At 39.3% G+C, this 20,801-nt stretch overlaps 1 long non-coding RNA gene across 1 annotated transcript in view; it reads left to right on the top strand.

Annotated features, from left to right (window-relative positions):
• The window catches only part of LOC141573205 (uncharacterized), a 76,113-nt gene extending 63,314 nt beyond the window's left edge, over window positions 1–12,799 (top strand). The window contains exon 3 of the long non-coding RNA XR_012498891.2: window positions 8,136–12,799. This is a non-coding gene — a long non-coding RNA (uncharacterized LOC141573205). The remainder of the gene's footprint in view (window positions 1–8,135) is intronic.
• Window positions 12,800–20,801: the final 8,002 nt, after the last annotated feature.

Below are 20,801 nucleotides of genomic sequence, written 5' to 3'. Positions count from 1 at the left end.
CCTGAAGCTATGCTCCCTCGTCCATAGCATGGCAGGTTTCTTCTGTATTGATGGCATACAGCCTTACCAAGAATTTCCTCCTAGACATTGCCACACCTCCTTGTATTGAAAGAACATCTATCTTCGTTTCCTATGGCTTCTTTGAGAAAATAACACACATTTTCTGGTTTAAAACAACACAAATTCATTCTCTTAAAGTTCTAGAGGCCAGAAATCTGAATGGGCTGAAACCAAAGTGTCAGCAGGGCTGTGCACCCTTCAGAGGGTCTAAGAGGCATTTTGTTTCCTTGCCTTTTGCAGTCTTTAGTGGCTGCCTATGTTTCTTGGTCTGTGGCCCCTTCCTCCATCTCGAAAGCATATTGGTCAAGTCTCAGCTTCCAATCTCTGCTTCCATCTCCTCTAAATGGAATCTTCCTCTGCCCGTTTCTTATAAAGACACTTCTGATTTCATTTAGGGTCCACTGGATAATCTTGGATAATCTTTCCATCTAAGATCCTTAACTTAATTAATCATGTTTGCAAAGTCACTTTGGCCACATAATTAATATTGAGATGTTCTGGACATTAGAGCCTGGATATGTTTGGGGGCCATTATTCAGCTTACCACAACTACCTTTTCCGTTTTTGATCTCTACAGCAGTCCCCCACTTACCTGCTAGGGATATGTTCCAAGACCCCCAGTGTATGCCTGAAACCGTGGATAGTACCAAACCCTCTATATGTACTATGTATTTTCCCTATACATTCATACCTTATCACATAAAGGAAGCACTTTATGGCTTATCTTTGGCATATTTGAATTGCCAGCATCACTACTCTTGTGCTTTGTGGCCATTATTAGGTAAAATAAGGATTACGTGAACATAACCACTGTGATGCCACAATAGTCAATCTGATAACCGAGAGGCTACTAAGTGACAAATGGGCAGATGCATGTACAGTGTGGAGACGCTGGACAAAAGGATGATTCATGTCCTGGGCAGGATGAAGAGGGATGTCATGAGATTTCATCATGCTCCTCAAAACAGCACACGATTTAAAATTTATGGATTATTTTGGAATTTTCTGTTTAACATTTTCAGACCAAGGTTGACCATGGGTAATTGACACCACAAAGTGAAAATGCAGATCATGGGGGAACTACTGTACTTTGCCATCTGATTACAATGAGTACTGACATGTGACTACATCTGTGAACACAGCTTATGACCCAAGATTAAGATGTCTACATAATCCAGTCAAAGTATTAGCCTGTATATTACAATTTGTTCTGAGAAAAATCATTCTGTGTTTGCCCCAATAGCAGAAGTTATAGTGTGTAAAACTCAGACCATTTGGTAGTTAGTTCTGCCGTAGTAGCAGAGAAGATACCAGTTGGGGGGGGGGGGGGAGAGAGAGAGACAGAGAGAGAGAGACAGAGAGACAGAGAGACAGAGAGACAGAGAGAATATGACTGAAGACCATGCAGCAGAGATGGGGATAGGGTGCCCTACCATGATCCTGGTTCCATTCTTGAGGCCCATCTGAATTTCTGCCCTTACCTTGATCGGCTGGTCAACCCTTTCTTGGTTTCTGTGAGATCCCTTATCTTAACAACAAATTCCTTTTCTTTTCCCTAACTCTGATTATGCCACTGTCAAGAAGAGTCTTAACAAATGCAAGAATATGGAGGCGGAGAGAGAATGTTAATGGGGGGTAAAGAGGGCAACACCTATAGATAAGCATTTGACTTTGATTCTGTTGGTGTTAGGTGGGCGGGAGTGCTAGGTACAGGGATGCGAGATAGAGCTACTACGTTGCTCTGTCAGTATGATATTCTGGCTCTGATAAATGGTTTTCAAATGTCCAGATGCTGTGTAGTAAAAGTAGGTGATATTTGCAACGAAGAAGTAGGGAAGGAAATATTTATGGCATTAAAAGAACAGTTCTTTCTAGTCCCTGAAACACTGTTACTTAATCTCTTGAAGATTCTATAGTTCAAGGTGTGTTAGCAAAAATGTATTTTGGGGGGGCAAAATTCAGGCATTTTATTAGGAAAAGGCTATTAAAGTGAAGGAAGAGGAGGACATAGAGAAGGTCCTAGCCCTCTTGAAAGTCCCTAATCCTGGAAAACATCCCTGGAGTTGCTTTGGAGATTTATTTAGAACTCAGGAAAGCAGCCTTCCCAAGGTCATGTAGCAGGTCTTTCTTGCGTCTCACTTTTCAATTGCAAACCTCCCTGGAAATGGCCCTAATTTAAGCTGGTATTAATGATCTGTTAGCTTTCAGCAGATAGCCAGCCAGGAGGAAAAATGAGGAAGAAAAGTTGCCTGGGGAGGGTAGGCTAATAAGAGTGATGGGGGTGGTAGTTTTGCCTGGTGTTGACAGTGTCTCTTCCAATCATCACACATGTCTGAACCCCAAAGGGTAGAAACCCAATATTGTTTTTTGAAATTGAGGAATAGAAATCAAGTTTTGTTTTGTAACACATATGGTCCTATACTTCAATGGAATAGAAGAGACTTCTAAATTGAAGAGGAGAATTTAGATGGGATACCCAATGCCAAGTCTCGGAGCAGAGATAGCCTACCAAGATATGACACCCTTCTTAGCCCAGGACTACCTCATTTATTTATTATTATTACCTAACAAGGTGACACAGAGGGAAAATCAACAATTCCTACCTAATGCAAAATGAAATACGGCATCTAGGACACTGGAAAAGTAAAAGAGATCCTCTTTCTGATGGAACAAAGGGGTTGGAGAAGATTCCTGAGGGTCCTTCCAGCAATAAAGGAGGAAGGGAGAGAGGGAGAGATGCAGCCTATGGCAATGGGGATGCAGGTGGGGCAGAGGAAGCCACCCTGACAGAGTTCAGAGATGGCATGACAGCCTAATACACCCTCTCCAGGAGGAGAAAATCCCGCTTGCAGCACAGTGTGCCTGCTGGTCTCCTGCGAGGCATGGGACTGCTCATTGCTGGGGTTATATTATAAATGTTAGCTCGACTGACACGACATCTCTTAATAAGGAGAGAGTCCTTCATGTATTTTTCATAGTGCACTGGTGACAAAATCCCTCTCAGTTTAGCAGAGAAATACTGCAAGAGTAAATTGTCAATGACAACATCAGTGTCCTCGCTTGGCTTCAGGGATTAAGTGAACAGCAGCCAGGGCCAGACCCCGACATTGCTTTAGGCACTTAAAAAGAGAGAGAGAGAGAGAGAGAGAGAGAGAGAGAGAGAGAGAGAGAGAGAGAGAGAGAGAGAGAGAGAGAACCAAATTAAGGCCACATATATGAGGGGAGGGAAACCTCCTACCCTGGCAGGGAGCTACCTTTGATTAGAGCTCAGCCTGACCTTCCTGCTTCATCACCACGGAAATTGAGACACATTTCCTAAATGGCAGGACTTTACAGAATCGTAATGAGCAAGGACCAGGATGCTTTGTGCTGTATTTCCATCTTCATTCCTGGGAGCGGGCAAAGGAGAACATCCAGGAGGGTCTCTACTATTTGTTATCCAAAGAACAATGCAGTCCTCTTCCCCTTGTTTCTTTTGCACAAAGGCAGAATTATCTGTGGAACAAGCAATCATTCCTGGACACTTTAGATTGCTTTTCTGCACAGCTGAATTCTTAGGGTATTAGCATTTAGTGGATGCCAGCAGTTTGATGGGGAATCTTCTGTTTTGAGGGTGAAATGTATTAGTAAAGAATTCACTCTGGGAAAGCAACCCAAGCTTCAGGGAATATAAAACAAAAACAAAACCCAACAAGGGTAATACCTATAAACCAGAGGGTTTTGGTTTTAGGTTCTTTGATGTTTCATTAAATCAAAATTACTTAAATTGCAAAATGCCCAAGTAGTCTATGAGATCAATAGGACTTTTCTGTTTTTATCACATTCATTTTGTGAAATTAAAACAATTTCTACCAACTTGGAAAACATTTCCACTGTAGCACTGCGTTAGTTCTTCTTGTGAATTAAAATAAAAAATTAATAAAAACTGGGTTCTTACATTTTTAATATCCTCCATTTAACTTTATTTCCTATTAGAGCTATAGAACCTAGCACATTTTGGGGACTTAGTAAAGATGAAAACATTGTAATATAATATTTGTATTGGAAGCCAGGTTCCAATGAAATTGTATAAATATTTTTTAAGCTTGGAAAACAGTACCTCATCCATCATATTTTTACAGAAGCAGTATATGTGGCTACAAGGTTTTGGTGAATATATACTCACCCAAGACAGAATAGGTTTTCTGAAGGTAAACAATGCTTATTAAAGAGAAAAAATTCTGTCAGCTTGTGTGGAATGAAATTACATGATCTCAAATAGCTTCTCCACTGTCCCCATTGTCATTTAACATGTCCTTTATGCAGTGTCAGGTCTGTGTTCCTGCAAATGGTGTGCATGTATCCAATAAAATCTCACCTGCACAGGGGAGGAATGTATTATGTGCCCATCAATGTTCCCAGATGAAACCAAACACATTTACGTTTAGCAGCGGTCTGCTTGAGAAGGGGAGAAAAAGAATCTCCAGGGGAGAATGGAAGCACAGCCCACCGGTGCACTATTCAAAACTGAGGACAGACTGCCCTCTTGTGGAAACCTCTGGTGCCAACACGTGCGGCCTGGATTGAGTGCTGTTATTTTCCTAGAGAAGGAATGGTTTTAAATGGTTCACTCCATTAGGATCTCAGAACAACATTTGAAAATTCTAGTGGCATTCACATACCGTCTTTATTCTTTCACTTACGCTCTTGGTGCAGAGAGTCAAATCTCAATCTAAAGGCTAAACCTTACTATTGTTCTTTCACAAAATCTTTGATAACACCTTCCCTGAAAGAAGAGACCCATTCCTTTTCTTCAACTTCCTTCTTTTCGCTCTCTTCACTGACCCTATCGAGAATAGAGTTTACAGCTTTCTTGGTAAAATAAGCTAGCGAAAACTAGACATTTCAGGGTATTTTTCCCCCCATTTTCTTTGCTTTTTTTTTTTTTTTTTTTTTTAAGATTTTATTGGGGAAGGGGAATAGGACTTTATTGGGGAACAGTGTGTACTTCCAGGCCTTTTTTCCAAGTTAAGTTGTTGTCCTTTCAGTCTTAGTTGCAGGGGGCACAGTCCACCATCCCTTGCGGGACTCAAGGAGTTGAACTGGCAACCTTTTGGTTGAGAGCCCACTGGCCCATGTGGGAATCCAACCGGCAGCCTTTGGAGTTAGGAGCACGGAGCTCTAACTGCCTGAGCCACCAGGCCGGCCCCATCTTTGTTTTTGTTTTTGTTTTTTTGTTTTTTTTGAATAAAAGGTAATTCATGCACAAAACTTGGAATAAATGGTTAGCAAGTAAATGCTAAGGAAATGTCTGGTGCCAAGCTGAAGAGGTGAAGGAAATTAAATGACAACGTTTAACCACTTCTCCCCCAATTGCTTTGTTCAACTGTCCTCTCTCACCTCAACCCCTGGCACACTGATTTTCCCTTTATTCAGAAGATAATCTTACCTCCTACTTTATTGAAGAAGTAGATGACAGTACATTCATCTTAGAATTATTATTTTCGTCCTTCAGTTACCAATCTACCTGGGTCCACATTGCGAAACCTTCCCCAAGGGGCAAGGATCGCCCCATCTCCAGGGAGGCTAATCTTTTCCCCTCTCAGGAATGCACACTTCCTCCCCACGTGTGTTTGTATTTTAAAATGCTGCCCCTCTACTGACTCATCCCCAATCACCTCCAAATACATATGTCTCTCACATATTACAAACAAAAATAGAGAAAAACAACTTATGATCAAAGCAACAGAAAACAAAACACACCTGCCCTAAATCCTCCACTGTCCTCTATCTGTAATTCTACTTCTTTAGATTTTCCTAAAGAAAAGTCTACAGTGTCTTATTTCTTCGTTGTCCACTCATTGCTTAATCTACCTGGCCATGAAGCTCTCAGCCCTTCTGTGGAAAGAGGCCCCCATCTGTTCCTTCACCATCGAGTAGTTTGGCATCTCCACAAGCTCATTCCCTAAATCACAGTGTCCATGAAAGAAGATGTTAGTGGTTCCATATGTTTGGGAAATGCAGCCTGCTGTAGGCTCTTGTAGACTCAGAGTGCAGATAACCCACTTAAAGCACCCAGCAACCTCACGGTGACAAAGTCTGATCAATTCAATGTAACTTAGAGTTACAACCTACTTGATGGAGAAACCCTTTGTTGCTTAATACCTATTATGCCCTGGAGAAATAGTGTTTCACATACATGTTTTTCCATAAAAACAATTCTTGACTTATCCTTGAGTGTATCTTGTGCATGTGTGCAAGTCTTTTTCTGAGAAAGATTCAGAGGAGGGATTTACTGAGTCTTAGGCAAATTCAGACAAATTGCCCGGCAATGTGGCTGTACTGTTTAGTTAAAGCCAACGGCATACATAAAAGTATCTGTGTTGTCACACAATTGTCAAATCTTGATATGACGACATTTAGAAAATTTTGACAGGTGAAAATGGAAATATTATTGAGATTTGATATATAATTCTCTAGTTTCTTTTTAATGAGGAAGGGGCACATGTATATACGTTCCCCTTATCTGAGAGTTGCTGTATATATTATTTGATTTTTTAGAAGATAGTTTTTATTCTTTATATACATTCTGGATTCTGATCTTTTGTCTTTTATGTATAATGGAAATATTTTCACTCCATTTTTATTTATAGTTTAATTTTTATGATGCTTTTTGCAACATTTAAAAAAAAACTTTGCCATTTGCAAAGTTTTAAATTTTGATATTGTCAAATCATTAGTATTTTCCTCTATATCTTTTAGGAAGGCCCTGACTTTTACCAGGAAAAAATATGTCTATTGTCTTAACATTTTCTATATCAAACTTCTTATTTCAACATTTTCATTCAATACATTGGTATCATTTTAGTATCTATTTTTTAAAAATGTGTTTCTTAGTGTTTATTTGTATTGGTACCTCTGTTCAAGTATATATGCATTTATTTTACAGTGAATTTTAAAACGTGATACATAGAGATTCTTGGAGAGGGTACTTTCAGGTACATATTTGGGAACAACAAAGAAGGACAATTTGGATGACAAAGGAAATATTTACTTTCCTTTGAAACGAAGAAGAATATTTGATCAAGTAAAAATATATCTAGTCACTAAATCTTTGAAATAGACTAGGTGCTAATACTTATTTTATTCTAGTCCATGTCATTGGTAATGTGTTATTTAGTAGCATTTTTTTCTTTCATTTGTGTAATTGAGGTTTATCTACATTTTGATTGTTCTGATTGTCTATTTGTTAGAATTAAAAATTCATGTCCTGAAATTCAATCCAACATTCACGACACTGTAACTGGCAGTTGCTTGACACCATTCTCTTTCTATATTCATGAACTCTCCCTGTTTTACTAAAACAAATTACAGACAAATAGTGTGATAGCTGAATTCTGGAAGGGGCAGACTGAAGGATTACAGTGTTTTGAAGAAGAATGAAATAAAGAGTCACTATCCTTCTTGACCCAGCAAATGAATACCATTAGGTGATTTCTACCGACTTTTTGCTCTAGCAATTCAGTCTCAATTAGTGATGATTTTAGTGGAAGGATAAGGGCCAATTACCAGAGACTCAGAAGTATTTCTTTGTCCTTGGGTGCTCAGGCAGCTTAGTGCGGCTGATGAATTCGTCTGAGGCATTCTCAAAATAACTGGAGACTTAATTCCACTCCCAAACCAGCATTGAAATGAGTAAGGGTCCTAAAAGGAAAAGCATAGAAAGCCACATTAGACAACGACCTGCAGTCCCAAGGCCAGATGACAGGTATAGGGTACTGTTGCGCATTCATTCCACTCTGGCGGGGGGGAAGAAAGTGTTTCTCAATTTTATGGCCTTGCAGGGCTCTTCTTTCCTTCCAGCTTTTCCAGCAGCCAAAAGGAATCCATGAAATGGTTTCCCCTGTTGAGGTTCAGAAATGCCCTAATTTAAATTCAAAGTAATTTTCTCTGGAATAAAGAGGGGAACCTTTTAATTAGCATAAATTAAATTCCTATCTTGGGAGGGGAGGAGACATACAGGTACATGATCAGTCTGCCACCTTGAATTGCAATTTTGGTTTTGTTTCTTCTCCCTACTTTCTATTTCGTTTTAGACAAGAAACTCCGCGTATTTCCCGGTCCCTGATTTTGCTTGCTGGGCCTGTGAGGATCACCAGGCAGAGATGCTCTGGAAGGCAGAGAGGACAGCCACCACAAGGCCACACTGAATCTGGTTCGCCTGCTGACGAGGACTGCTTCAAGGAGGACCTGATTATGGCAGGACGAACACATGGTAGGGACCTGGCTGGCACGCTTCAGACCCATGACACGAGGAGCACGAGCGAACACGGGCTCACTTAGGGGTACCTGCTGGGATGGAGAAGCTGGCTAATGATAATCACTGAGCAGATACCCTAATTGTCACCAAGCACAATGAAGGGAACTTTCCAGAACTTCTCCTCACTGTTTCTTCATCCTCAGTCTGGATGGAGGGCCTGGGTCAGTTTTGCTACACTACAAACCACCTACATTTGCATCTTACCGAACACATCCCTCCTTCCACAGAATGTGCTCAAGAATTAAACTGCTTCTCTAGCTGGATCGTCGGATACTGGAGCAGACCACCTGTCTGAGGAGAACTGCCCTTTTATTGTGACAAAATGGAACATGTGTAAGAAAGGCTACTTTTCAAAGCAGACTTCTGAATACAAATACCTTTAGGAGAAGTGGTCTCTGGATTCCAGCCACAGTTCAGTCTGGGAACTGTCTTAGCTCTCTGTCATGAGAATGTCATGTTCTATGCCAATATAATGGCCTTTCTTTATTTTGCTCCACGTTCTCTTTCCCATTTTCTTTTTTCTTATTGCTCTTTGTGTGCTCTTGACACCTGCTGTTCCTCTCCTAGAAAGCTTGTCTTTTCTCCTTCTCCTCCTTGAAGTCTCTGGTCTCCTCCAGCACATCTTCTCTGGTTTGACTTTCTTTACTCATTTACCACCCTATAACACATTTGTATATTTCACTCACTTACTCACCCTGTGCCACAAAAGCAGGGATTTAAAAAACAAACAAACAAACAAACAATTGTATTCACTGCTAAATTCCTAGAGTCTGGAAAAGCACCAGGAATATAGTAGATGCTCAATGAATGTTTAAGTTAATAAGTTAACCTTCACATTAATCTCTCTGAACTATCTACTGTTCCCTCTACCCAATCTATAAATTGGGAGCCATTGCTTTTGCCCATTATCACAAGTCCAAATCTTATCAACCTTCAAGGTCTACTCAATGTCACCTCATGCATAGACTGTCTATTGGCTCTCCCGAGTTACAAATAATGCCACCTTCCTGGCCTCACTATAACTTTCATAAGTAGCACTTTCTTAACGGTATAGATATTCATACAGAGGGTGCCAAAAAATGTATACACATTTTAAGAAAGGAAAATTGTATTAAAATTTTAATACTCAAGGGGCCAGCCTGGTGGCTCAGGTGGTTAGAACTCCATGCTCCTAACTCCGAAGCTGCCGGTTCGATTCCCACATGGGCCAGTGGGCTCTGAACCACAAGGTTGCTGGTTCAACTCCTTGAGTCCCGCAAGGGATGGTGGGCTGCGCCCCCTGCAACTAGCAACAGCAACTGGACCTAGAGCTGAGCTGCACCCTCCACAACTAAGACTGAAAGGACAACAACTTGACTTAGAAAAAAGGCCTGGAAGTACACACTGTTCCCCAATAAAATCTTAAACAAAAAAAAAATTAATACTCAATATATACCGATAACAAACGATGAATACAAGTCACGTTTCACTTCTGCAGTTATAAGAGTGCTCAAAGTGGTACCATCAGCATCCAGACACTTCTGATTACGGGGAACTACTACATGAGCAATGCTGACCGAAGTGTCTACTTGTATACATTTTTTTGGCACCCCTGGTGTGTGTTTTATCCCTATTCCTAGATGGTAAGTGATTCGAAGGCAAAACATATTTCTTATTAGAATGTATGATCCTAGAAGCTTAAATACTGTTTCATAACAATTTTCACAAAGCATATATAAAATAGCCCAGAGCTTAAAGCCATGGATTTTGCAGTCAGATGAACCTGGATTTGGTATTTGACTACTCCTTCTCACCTGTCACGGAGGGCTGTGTGGTCTCTGGAGGGCCCTGGGTTCTGGTTTTGAGATAGTGACATGTGGTGTCATCGCTCTCCATACACTCCATATCTTCGCCCCCTCTCTCCTCCACTACCTCACCTTTTTCGAGGTTATAGCTCTGAAGGGCAGTGACCGTAAGTTTTCCTACTTAATCCAATTGAGTACCTAGGGTGTGGTAGAAATTCAAGAAATGTTTGTAAAAGGAATGAAATAGTAACTGTGAGAATTGTACTTTTAACGAATGAGTATGTTTATCCCCTAGATAGCTGCTCTGTGAGCTAAGGTATAAAGATTGTGGGAATTAGAAAATGTCAGACTGAGAGTAGCATGTTCTCTGCTACATTGTGCAGTGGAGATGGCAGCAGAATGACGGTAAGAGATACGTCATAAGGAACTTAGGAGCGGAGTTCTCCAAAATGATGGTTGCCAGAGAGGAGGGGGTTGGGGAGCTAAGGTGAAAAAGGTAAAGAGATTAAGAAATACAAATCAGTAGTTACAAAATAGTAACGGGGATGTAAAGTACAGCAGAGAGAATATAGTCAATGACATGGTAATATCTATGTATAGTGCCAGGTGGGTACTCGACTTAGACTAATCGAAGGGTTCACTGCATTAATTATATAAATGTCTAATCACTGTGCTGTACACCTGAAACTAACATAAAATAACATTGAATGTCAACTGCAACTGAAAACTTTTTTAATAAAAAGGACTGGCATTCTCACTCATTACTGACTCACTGGGTGACCAATAAGTCATGCCGCCTTTTGGGGGGAGGGGGGATGGGTGGAGCTTAGTTAACCATTGGTAGAACAGGATTGTGGATACACACCTTCTTGTGTTATTTAAAATCTGGATCTCACAGTGCCTGTGCAGACAGCTGCCAAAGTTTGTTGAATGAAAGAAAAGTGAACGGACCATTATTAATAGAAACAAAGACAATGTTATTACTATAACCGTTGATATCAACGAATTATTTATTTATTTTTAATGACCCGTCTGTAATTCATACTCTAGGACATTTCAGCAGTATTTTTCAGTTTGTTAGTTACCGCTCTTTCTTTGCGGAATATATATATATATATATATATATATATATATATATACACACACACACACACACACACACACACACACACACACATTTTTGTTTCTTAATCAAAGAAAGCAAAGTATGAAAGGGAATGAGCTGTATACTGAAATTGTACACTTAAAGATAGGAGCAATTAATCATGTTTTCTTTCCATTATTAGTCTTAGCTGTGATCATTAAATATTTACCCTTTGCTTGTTTATATTCCTCATTTTAGCATTTTGTACCTCATCAGACCTTCTCTTAGTCTTGTTTTTTTCTTAGTCTTTTGGTTATTCAGATGTTACTCACTTTGTTACATGCAGCGTCCCACGTCTGCCATCTAGTGGAATAAAGCGGTCAAGTCAAGTTTTTATAGTGATGCAACCGTCCAAATCGGGCAGTGTTGCTTGGAATAGAAATGGCTCCTTTCATCCGAGTTCAAAGCAACGCCTGGACTCCAATTTACCAAATTTGTGTAGTAAAACTGGAAATTGCATTTAATTCTCTAAAATGACTGCTAGATATGTAACTATGTTTTCTGTTTTATTAAATTTTTCAGAGCTTCTAAAGATCTGAGTAACCCAAAATAGGTCTGTTATATTTGCTGTAAAAAGTGTGATAGTGAAAGTAATGACAGAAATGATTCTATAATAAAGGCTGACATTAGAAGCAGGCATCTTTTCTGGGGCCCATCAAGGATCATAGCCGTTTTGTCCTGGAAAAAGAAAATGACAAAACTCAGTCACTAATCTCCCTATTAACTGTATAGTGTGGAGTACTTTAGGCTGGGGCAGATGGTCTTTGAAAGGCAAACACATAGCTGATATTATTGAACAATATATTATCATACTGTTTTATTACATTTTTCTGCATAGGTGAGTGAAGAATATATTACCTATTTTTTATCATCAATCTGGAATTTTTGAAACATATTCTATGATTATAAAAGTAGCGCAGTTTCATTACAGATAATTTAGAAAGTTCAGAAATACATAAAGAATAAAAAAGACACCTGTACTTTTGCTCTCCAAATATAACCACTTTTTTTTATCATTTTGATGTATTTCCTTTCATCCTTTAATCTCATCATAGATGTAATATATTTGTAATTTTTCTTTGACTGAATTTCAGTGAGTTTGGTTCTTCGTTTCTTAATTAACATTACAAGAGGAACATTGTCACGCAAGTGATTTAAGAACATAATTCAAAAAATATTTTTCTTAATTATGTACAAAAGTTGTGCAGCCAATCCTAATTGTTAAAAGCATAGGTTGTTTCCAAATATTTTGTTCTTAGAAATACCGCCACCTTGAACTCTTGGCATGTACCTATTAATGAGAATCTTATTGTTTCCTGAGGACAATTTTTTTTGAAGTTCAGGTTTTGCAATAGTAAAATATTTTATGGCTTTTGATTTAAATAGCAAAATTACCTTTCATAAAGTTGTAATAATTTTTTTTAGGCTAGCATTGTATGAGAGAATCTGTTTCATTTCATCCTAGGCAATATTATTTTTGTTTGATTAAATAAAAATTTAAGAATATCTCAATGAATAATACTTTTTATTTCTTTGATTATTATAGACTGAATTATTTTATGTTTACCAGAAATTGCATTTCTTGCATAATTATTTGTACTTTTGTTCTATTGTGGTATTTTTCTTGTTGATTTGTTAGAGCTATTTATAAAGTTAGGCTATTAATAATTTCTCATCCTATATACTACCAATCATTTCCCCAGCTTGTGTGTGTTTTATTGTTTTCTGAAGTTTCAACTTTTTGTGTGTAGTAAAATTCATCAGTCTTTTTTTTTTTTTTTTTTTTTTTGCATTCCATTTTCAGCTTTCAAGTTCAGAAATACCCTTTTCATTTTTCACCTTCATCTGTCTTTTGCTTATGCTTTTCCATTTCCATTTCATAGAGGCCAGGCATTTTGCATCTTTTTGAAGATATCCTTTAGAAATGGTTCTTGTATTAAATCATTTCCCAATATAATTTTTTCCTCTTAGCCTTTGGGAAAAGGAAGCAGCATCTTCCATAGGTCACAATTAGTGAAAATTTCTCTCCAATTGTGGAAAAGTTTTTATTATTAGTGAACTTTCTGTTGTGAGAGTTTTTTTCTAATTAGCACTTAATGGGACACTGGGGGACACTGGGACACAAATTCCTTGCCATCCTAAACAATATGTCTGCTTCATACCTTTTATTCAGAAGGATCAAGACAGAGTGAGAAATGAGTGAAGACTGGGAATTGTGGAAATGGAGATAATTCTAAATGATACTGAGTAATTCATGTCAGATACTGACAATACGGATACGCTTGCCTCCTTGCTGGGACTGTAGATTGGGTTAATTCCTTTGATAACTCAAATATGAAGATTCGAGGAAATTTAGGCAGTCAGAATGGCTAGTGTTTTGATCTTTTAAGTATTTCTTCCTCCTATACCCTGCTCAGCAATTACTGAACTGTGGCATCTCATTTTTCTTCAAGCGCCTATTCATTAAATGACAGGTAAATGAAATCGAGGAATATGACATTTCAAGCCACGGTATGTGCTTCCCCTGTTGTCCATCTGATAACCTGAACTTTTTGCCCTTTTGCTGTAGGAAGACCCCTTAAGTGACATGGCAGCACTACACACTTTTTGTGGTTTTTACACCCTAATTCAAAATAAAATAAAGGCAAATGAAGGTGATTTTGATCAACTATCCCTTTTTCCCCCCTCTATTTTCTCTTCTTGCCTTCCTCCAGTTTAACAACTCTATAATCTAAAGTTAAAAACCCTGTAAAGTGGAATGAAAGCTTATCACACCCCCACACAGTCGTAAAGTGGTTAAGAGCAAGACCCTGGTCTGGCCACCTGGGTTGACTGCCTGATCTACCATTCCTATCTGTGGACAAGTACTAAACTGACTGTGCCTCCCTTTTCATCCCTAGCATGGTTATAATTCTACCTAGTTCACTGAGTGGTTGTGAGGATTAGCTGAGATAACCCATCTAGAGTATTTAGAAGAGGACCTGACACATAGTCAGAGCTCTAGCATGTCATTGTATGTTACAGAATTGATGTCTTTTAAAGAAAATACTCAGCATGTGCAAGGGGGAGCTTCGTCACAAGGATAATCTAAGGGATGATAATTTTACACTCTTCCACTAGGGGTCTCTATAACTGTATTCAAATGTTAATTTTCTGGGAGCAGAAACTCAAGTGTTAGAAATTATGGATATTTTGAGATCAGAGATGTACACATTTCTCCCTAATAATAATGCAAACCTCGGAGTTTTTGAGATTGCAATTACAGTGATTCCTTTGAACTAGCATAATTAGATATAGGCAGAGAGGAAAGTGGCAGTTGAATTTATAAAGCTAGAACTTTATACACCCTCAGGACTTCCTTCTCCTTGTTTCTAGCTTTCCTCTTCCCTCTCATTGTTGACTGTCTCTCTGCTTCCCATACCAGAGGGTCAACAATTCCAAGTGTATACGTTCATGCTCCAGCCACCAGAAGTACAAAATGAATCCATTCTGCATTCTAATTCTAGCTCCACTCTTCCCCCAGGAGAGCACACTGGGATTCCTTATGTGACCTCTTTGGAGAGTGGGCTTCCCACTCCTGGTCCCATTAACTGTGACTCCTCAGCAAACATGCCCACTGGGAATGCTCTACATAACGTGTGCGTGGAGAGAAGGGGCAAGACCCAGAAAGAAGGGGCTAGGAGGTAACCTACAGGGTGGCCACCAAAAGTTGGCTTATAAATAGCATGTCCATGCTATTAGGACATGCTATTAGGATGGTGCAAAAGTAATTGTAGTTTGAAAGGTTAAAAATAATTGCAAAACTCACAATTACTTTTGCACCAATCTAATAGAAACTACAGAAAAGAAAGATGGTTCAGAGGAAATGATGAGAATTCTGAAATAACAATATAACCAAAAGTTAGTGATGACTTATGACTTTATACCTTACTTCAGTCCCCAAAATTTTGATGAGACTAGAAAGTGGTTGATTGACAGAATTTTCATACTTACCTCTCTAAAAAAGTAGAGGAGAGTAATATAGAGGGTGCCAAAAAAAAGTATACACATTTTAAGAAAGAAAAACAAAACGATTAAAATTGTAATGCTCAATATATACTGGTAACAAAAGATGAATACAAGTCACATTTGACTTCTGCAATGACAAGAGGTGCTCAAAGTGGTTACCATCAGCATCCAGACACTTCTGATTATGGTGAACTACTGCTTGAGCAACATTGACCAAAGTGTACACTTGTATATTTTGTTTTGGCTCCCTCGGTACATTACTTTCCTTTGGGATTTACCTGTATTAAGAACAATTAATGAAAACAAAGAATTCACAACATTGCATGACTAATTTTTTATTAACATTCTCTGAAATCTAATGTCAGACCTACTTTGCAGTCTGTTGCTATAGACAAGCTTGGTTTTACTTTGCTAAATCATGAACTACACAGAAGTGTGCCTATAACAGGTTCCTTATTTTCTAGAGCTATATGATATATCTGTGGTTTCTTGAGCATCAATAAATAAAGACGCCGTGGCAGTTTTATTATGAAGACCCCAAACGGATCCTCTTGTTTTTCATTTACTTCAATTGCATATTTTCCTGTCAAAGCTGCTAAGCTTAACAGGCTTGGCAAGTTTATCTTAAAAACCATTTAGAGTAATTTGTGATGGAGATTGGAGACACTTCAGTTGCCTGACAGCTGCTCTGCAGTCAATCAAGATGGCGAAGTAAATTAATCCCATGGCTTTTTCCCTTGAGAAACCTTTATGCAAATAATCTTGTCAAAGAGAGATGTGACAGCTCTCAGTAACAGTACATAGAAGTTGAGGCCGGGTTTTCTTTAAGGGACAAAAAGCTGGTTTTGATGCCTAACTTTGACTGCCAGCCTCACCCTCAGAAGCCCTTCTTGAGTTGCTAAATTATCTGACTTTTAAAGGGACAGATGGAATTTGGAGCAAGTCCATACACAATATTTGGGCGGAAAGTAATGCCAATTATGATTGTGGCTCATTAAATAAACTTTTGAAGTTTTATGAGCAAAGCATAATTTGTGGAAACTTAGGCAACTAAGAGAGTCAGGTTTAAGATTGTTTTAGCCAATTGATTTTATTATTTTATTATTGAATGACTATGTCTTAAATAATACAGTAGATTTATCCCAGAAAAGAGGAGGGAGCTCAGAATATATATTTCAGACCATTCTGACATGAATACAGGTTTTGTTTTGTTTTTGTGACTGTCTGTTTTTCTGTGACAACTTGACAAAAATTTCTGGAAGTGGAAGAAATAAAGCTAAAGTGGGCCAGTTTTGCTGACCCATGCACTTAGTTCTCTTCACTAAATAAATCATTAAGCCCAAAGAAGCCACAGACATTTTTGATTCTTAAAGAACAACTTTTCACTTTTAAAATGATGCCTTCCCTCCCCCACCCCCCCGGGGGTGCTCTATGTGAAGAGAGGAGAAATTTCAGAGTCCATGCACCATGATCCTGAATGCTTGGGAAAGAGCGCAATGAACTCCAAACTGAAGCATTTCTCCTTGTGATCCTCATTACAAATAGGGGATGAACAGTTGAAATGCCTCACCCTGCAGGATGATAATCAGAGGCTATGCTTGCAATTATCTCATTGTAGCCTTGCCCCGACCTGTAAGCTAAGCAAGGTGGGAAGTAGTGCTCCCAGTTTTATACTTGAGGACATGGTGAGGTGACTTGCTGAAAGTCATATGGCTAATAAGTGACAGAACCAGCACTCTCTCCTAGACTCTGAGGTTTCATCTATCCCAAACTCCAGTTATTTCTTTTCTTCCTTCTCTTTTTCCCCTTTCTTGCCTTTCTTTTTCTTTCCTTTATTCTTTCTAGAAAATGAGCGGATCCAAAGACTCACTGAAGACATTACACAATGTTTGGACTAAATAGTCCCTAAAGGAATAATTTGGATTTTTCACATTTCTCAAAAGTGATCCTATGATTATTTACAACTATTCTTACTGTGTCTACACATGAAAAGACTTCTAGTTTAATGAGCTTCAAATCTGAGATTACTCAGTTAATTATTTTTAATTTGAGATTTGACAATTCTTTAAATTACTGTAGGATTTTTTTATTTTGGAATTTGTGTACATATTAGAAATATCTGGGTAGCTACTTAATAAGAACATATTTTAAATATAAGGGGGTGTGGTAGGTGAAATAACGCCCCCCCCCCCCCCCACCAAGATATACAGGTCCTAATCTCTGGAAATTGGGAAGATATTACCTTACATAGAAAAGGGGATTTTGCAGATGTGATTAAGTTAAAGATTGGGAGAACAGAAATGTATCCTGGATTATCTGGTTTGGCCCGATGTAATCACAAGCATTGTTATAAGAAAGAGGCAGGAGGGTCAGCGTTAATAGTAGACGTGATGGTGGAAGAAAGAGGTTGGAGTGATACAGGGAAAAGCCATGGAGTGAGCGAAGGAAGAAATGCAGGTGGCTTCTAGAGGTTGAAAAGGCAAGGAAACAGATTCTCACCTGCAACCTCCAGAAGGAATGCAGCCCTGCCCCGCCTTGATTTTAGACCACTGATCTCCAGTCCTGTAAGGAAACGAATTTGGGATGTTTAAGCCACTAAATTTGGGGGTAACTCATTACAGCAGTAATAGGAAAGTAAACAGTAGGAATTTATCTTGGTTATTTTTTCTCTTCAAGTCAGAGTATCTTAGTCAAGCAAAAGAGTATCTATTTTGGTAGATTAAAGACAACATTCTCTTCCATTACATTTTTATATGGATTTTTGTGGCATCTTAATTACAAGCTAAGGGTCAATTTTTATTTAATCGAAATAAATCTTTTCAAAGGAACATTTAGTTTTTTTTGGAGCAAAGCAGGCCGCCTAAGCAAATGTTAACTTAGAACTGGATTTATTGTTGCTGTTCCAATGATTTATTATGTTTTCTTGTTATGACACCATTTACTCTCTGTGAACATTTCAGGTAATATAAAGGTATAAATAAGAAAGTTAAAGTTGTTTAAATGCCACCATCGCTGGAAAAAGCTCTGAGGTCAAATCTGGTGTGATTGTCTTGTGGAGTTTCCTCTGAAAGCAATATGTGCTTCTCCAGTTAATCATCAGAGATTGAGGGCTCTAGAAGTGGGCTTTGGACTAGAAGGTGAACTTGGGGAATGAGGGAAGTGACACTAACAAATGCCTCTTGTCTGGGTGGTAGTTAGCCTGATGGAAATCACTCAAGTTGTCCTGATAGCCATGGGCTAGGACAGGGGACTCTGGCAAGGAAACCAGAGGATACAGGTAGGCTTATGCCCTCTACGTGTAGTCGTAAATATTGCTGCTCATAAACACTTCCCTTCGCTCCCTTTGCCCCAGATCCTTCTGTAAGGTCCCGGTGACACTTATCGGGTCTCTGTTCTGCTCTGGATAATTAACTTCTGAACTTCTGCCTTTGGAATGGAGTCATGGAGGTAAGGGCACTTACTTCTCTCCACAAGCCTGGGTGTTTCTAGCAGTCAAAGGAGGAATCCCTCAGTGTTTGGTGGCTTCTCCTAATGCTGTGAAAATCTGCCTTGCTGCTGCAGAAGCACCAAATCTCTCCACCAATAGGTACTGCTGCACCAGCTTTCAAGTTTCTCCTCACACAGTCGCTTATCTGCCAGGGAGCAGTTTCCAGAGTCCTCCAGATATGAACTGCGGGGACTATCCAGCATTGGAAAAGCCCCATGTTTGCTCAACATAATATCACAGAGGCAGATTCCTGGGAGAGCTAGAAGTAGCTAGAGTTCACGGTGAGGTAGGAGTTTATTTCTGACCGGCTGGTGGTAGCTCAAGCATGTTATTTGGGAATGGGACGTAAAGTGATATCATTTGGAATTTGGAGGCCTGTGTTTTTACAGTGGCAAGTATACATTTTATACAGGCAAGTTGTCATCCACAGGAGCAGCCGTGGGAAATCCTGGTATCATGTATAGATCTACGTTTAGAGGCAACACAAAGACCTGCTGGGCTGCCTTGTATGGCTGTCTAGAGTTCACTCTGCACAGTTTTAGTCTATGATGTGTGTATGATATTCCCTGGAGTTTTAATGTGCAGACGCCCTGCCACCTGACTTCTGTGTATTCAAGTATTTGAAGCTCAGTGTTGTGTAATAATTAATTTGCTTAGGGTTGTCTATCATTATCTATCACATACTTTAGTATTAAAACCCTCAGGGGTTTGACATAATCTTTAAAGACATTTGATGTCAATCTGCCTAAAGATGAGACAGCTACAGTAGTGTGTGTGTGTGTGTGTGTGTGTGTGTGTGTATGTGTTACAGCATGATCAGCTTTGTTTTCAAGGAGCTTTGTTACCTGGGATATAATAGTAAGTGCACGCATAATCTACAGGACTCTCTCCAAACTATTGCCTTCTGTAAGGCCCGGGCACAGAAGTTAACAACCAGGAGGTGCTAGCTATGGCTCTTTTGGGGATGGTTGGGGTGAGACAAGTGGTGATATGGCCCCAACTTTTCTGTTAAAAATTTAAAGCATGACATTTAAAAAATTTCTTTTGGAAAGTCAACATTAGATGTTCCTGGGTATTAAAATGTCAGGGTGTAGACAACATCTTGCATTATACATTTCATACTCTACCATTGATTTAAAAAGGAACAATAGTACAAATAATTTGAAATATAAAATAATCCGAAACAGGCTTTATTTGATGATGGAATGTAAAGTAGCAGCTTCCTGTAGTTCCTCTAGGAAAACACGCTAACTCCTTCAGAAGCTAGGCTGTGAAGATTCTTGAAGGCGTTAAACATTACCGGTTTCCTTATTCTTCTCCACTGATTGCCTCCTGCCGTTTTGCTCCAGGTTGAGAACATGTAACCCTGACTCTCGGATGGATGGGGAGCACGTACTGGTGAGAGAGGCCAGGCTACCAAGGCCTGGTTTTGGCTTTTAGAATGGCTATGCTCTCTCAGCTTAGGTTACTTCTACCTCAAGTTCTACCCAAACAGTGCAAGCAACTACGTGAAGGCAAAAGAGAAGTGAACACAGCTCCCTGTTGCCTCCCTGGCTCTTCAACAAAATTCACCTAAAGTTTGATCAGTGTTGAGACAGGTTAGTGAGTATGATTGTTAGGCAGACAGGTAGGTCCCTGGTAAGATAAAGAAAAGACAGCCATATCCTAAAACTTCAGGTTTTGATATCACTCCTTTGCTCCAGGACATAATGTAACAAGGCCTTTGAGGTAAATCATAAAATTCATTTTGGCCTGACAAATGGAGCAGATTTGATAGATAAGAGGGGATTGCTTTGCTAATTCCTCTAGGATGGGCAAGCAGAACCAACCTGGTAGACAAATTTCATTAGAAAGTGCCAATTCCCTTCTTCAAATAAGTTCCCTTCTTCAAACAGCTCCCCTTCCCCAAGCAGGCAAGGGAAGGTATAAAAGAGCTTTTGCCTTAGTCATGGGGCACCCCCCATTCGGGACCCCCTCCAGCTCGGGAGCTGCAACCTCTTCTCCTGCCTCTAATAAACT

Source organism: Rhinolophus sinicus, chromosome 4, assembly GCF_057876585.1.
Source record: "Rhinolophus sinicus isolate RSI-liver-muscle chromosome 4, RSI-T2T, whole genome shotgun sequence".
In the NCBI taxonomy this organism is placed as follows: domain Eukaryota; kingdom Metazoa; phylum Chordata; class Mammalia; order Chiroptera; family Rhinolophidae; genus Rhinolophus; species Rhinolophus sinicus.
Note: the sequence above shows the minus strand (reverse complement) of the source record. Positions and strands in the feature narration are given on the sequence as shown.